Genomic DNA, 2,442 nt, shown 5'->3' with positions numbered 1-2,442 from the left:
CTCTAAGGTCGAAGGTGGATCAAGATGAGGTGTTGGTAGCGAGACTTGTAGGCCGGCCATCTGTATAGCTCGTACAAGGTCTTTCACCATCTCAGCATAGGTCCTCACCTCCTTGCTTTGAGTCCTCAGCTGCGCTTTCATCTGATTGGTCTGCTCCCTCATCTGCTCCTTCATCTGCCGCCCTGGGCCCTCATCTGCTCTTTCATCTGCTCGCCCTGGACCCTCATCTGCTCTTCCTGGATCGGAAGCTTACCCCTTAAGGTTGTCACTTCATCCATCAATGATGTGTTCGATCTGGAAGAAGAGGCACCCGTGATTTCCCCATACCCCAAACAACCTGGCCATGACAACGACCAAGGTTCTGATCCAGGACTTCCATCATGATCTGAAACCTACATCCTCTGGTACCATGACGTCCTCAATCGAAGTCTCCAGGGGAAGCTGCAAGGCTGCTTCTTGGAGAATAGCAGTGCTCTTTTCCACCATAGTATCTTGTAATAATAAAGAAAAAACATATAATGTTTAATAACAAAATATAAACAATATTTGAACGATTCATACATATAAGAATAATAATAATTACATATACTTACATAAAACTGCTCAGAGATTTCATTACTAGGTCGAACGTAAACGTCCTTGAACATGTCGATCTCTGGGAACTTAGAACCCTCCTGAAGAAAAAAAAAACATTAAGAAAATTTTATTAATAATAATAAATAAATTGTATAAAATTTCAAAGTTAATATAGTTTTACCTGACGTCGTTCCTCAAGCCTATACGAAAAGGGCTTCGAACTAGAATGGTGGAGAAGTGTCTTTGACTCCCGAGCTATCTGGCCAGCAACAGATTTCTTCTGTTAAACACACAATATACATGTTAGTGTGACTATTTGAAATAAATTAATAAAAAAAGCTTTAAAAATAACTAAAACAATAATAAATTATTATTAAGATATTATGTACATACCACAAAGTTTGGGTCCGTAAAATGCTTGCAGATCCACTCCCAATCCTCTGGCCGGTCATTCAACTCGCTTGGAACTTGTAAGTGAGCAATCTCTAGATTATCACATTTCTTAAAATGATTGTGAAAATTGTTCTTCCAATGTTTGTACCGGATTGCTAAGATCCCCTCTAAGTAGGCCATGACCTCGGGGGATGCATCATCAAGATCATAAATGAACTACGAATATGAAAAATAATAAAATAATAGTAAGAAATTTAATAATATTAAAGATAATATATTTTGGTTTTTAATATTTGTAAACAAAATTAAAAAAATGATAAAGGCTAAAAATTAATATACTAACCGACAACTCATGTCGCACCAGTTCCTTCTTGTCCTCAAGAATTTCTGCCCAAGACTGCCACTAAAAAGGACAATTGTCTCGAATAACAACACCACAGCTACTAACGTGCTGCTGTGAGGTAAACGCTCCACGATGTCGCGGGTCATACACAATCTTGATCTTGGAGCCTATCTGACGTTCGTTATGTTTCTGCTTCAGCATTCGACTAGGCCCCTGGTGTTTTTTTTAGCTGGCCAAAAATACTTAAATGGTGAAAACCCTAAGCTTAAATTTGTACAAAAATTCAACACAACCTCCCATAATAGTATAGCATTTCCCAAAACCTTAAAACAATAAAATAACAGTAATTCACAACTTGCAACACATTTTCACAATCCAGCATATTTTTACCATCATAAAAATAATAGTTTTAAAATGAAAAAAAAATACAATGTAGTGAGAATTAGAAAAGAAATGTACCTGGCTAGGAGGCCTCACCCTCGAATCTGGATGCCAAGGAAGTGTGATCAGAAAGCTCCGGCTCGCGGCGGCGCCAGTGAGGCCGCCGTGCACTGAGCGGCTGAACCGACACTGATGATGTCGATGAGACGGGCACCTGAGACGCCGTAGAAGTAGCCTCAGCAAGGGGTGTAGGCTCTTGAATCAATGGAGCACTCACGGGTGGAGCAGTAGATGTTGATAATGCGGGAGATACATTGGTCACACTCCAACAACGAGTGATCAACTGCGACATCTATACACTTTTTGAACCATAAAAATATAACATTAGAAAATAATCCTTTCTTGCATTTGAAACTAATCACCACTTGGACTAATAAAAGTGAATATATTCTTGTGCCATGAAGTAAAGACACAGGAAAACCAAATGTATAGAAACACATGTTGGACTTCATCACTTTGAAGTTCAAGTACGAGAGCTACATGAGGTCATCTAAATGGTGTTTAATCTAGAACTTATGAATGAAATTATTCAACTCTCTTCATACTTAATCATGCCCTCCTTACACCTCCCCACTAGATAGGGAATGGAAAAACATGTGTTCCCCCCCCCCCCTCCAAAAGAAAAAAAAACCCATCCTAATTCCACTAAACTTTTTCAAACAATTTATTCTCAATAATGTTCAAATTAA

At 38.7% G+C, this 2,442-nt stretch overlaps 1 pseudogene; it reads right to left on the bottom strand.

The window, feature by feature from the left end:
- Nucleotides 1–326: 326 nt before the first annotated feature.
- Nucleotides 327–2,083, bottom strand: LOC126588284 (uncharacterized; annotated as a pseudogene).
- Between the last annotated feature and the right edge of the window lie 359 nt (nucleotides 2,084–2,442).

The sequence above is a fragment of the Malus sylvestris genome, chromosome 11 (assembly GCF_916048215.2).
Source record: "Malus sylvestris chromosome 11, drMalSylv7.2, whole genome shotgun sequence".
Taxonomy (NCBI): Eukaryota; Viridiplantae; Streptophyta; class Magnoliopsida; order Rosales; family Rosaceae; genus Malus; species Malus sylvestris.
This window is presented reverse-complemented; position numbering and strand designations above follow the sequence as displayed.